Genomic DNA, 532 nt, shown 5'->3' on the forward strand with positions numbered 1-532 from the left:
TTGTTGCATGTATATACGGTCTTGTTGCTAATAACACCCTGTGCATTGTACATGTATATACGGTCTTGTTGCTAATCACATCCTGTGCATTGTAGTATATACATATTGATTGTGTTTAGATTATATTCCAACCTGTGCATTGTTGCACTCATGTTCATTCGGTTATTTCTCTCTGTCCGTGTGTAGTGCAGCGGTATCTAGATAGGGTTCAGTTAATGTCTCACTGTACAGCAACCTACTCTTGCCCAGCCTCCAATAGCCACCTTGTCTTTACATAAAACCTGGGGGCATCTGAGTATGGGGTGAACCTAATCTGCCCTAGAAAGGCAGCTGCTATAGGTGAAGTCTTTGGCTGCAGGAGGCTAAAAGACTGCTGGGCAAGGGTAATTGCATGAATGTCACCAAGAACCATCAGATAGCCCATAGCACACTTTAGTCCTCATAACAATTACCTTTTGCTATAGTGATTGGCGTTCACGGTAGCTCCACCAGAAGACAGGAAGGAAGTAAGGAACCAGTTTCAGTGCAATTC

Source organism: Pseudophryne corroboree, chromosome 10 (assembly GCF_028390025.1).
Source record: "Pseudophryne corroboree isolate aPseCor3 chromosome 10, aPseCor3.hap2, whole genome shotgun sequence".
NCBI classification, from domain to species: Eukaryota; Metazoa; Chordata; class Amphibia; order Anura; family Myobatrachidae; genus Pseudophryne; species Pseudophryne corroboree.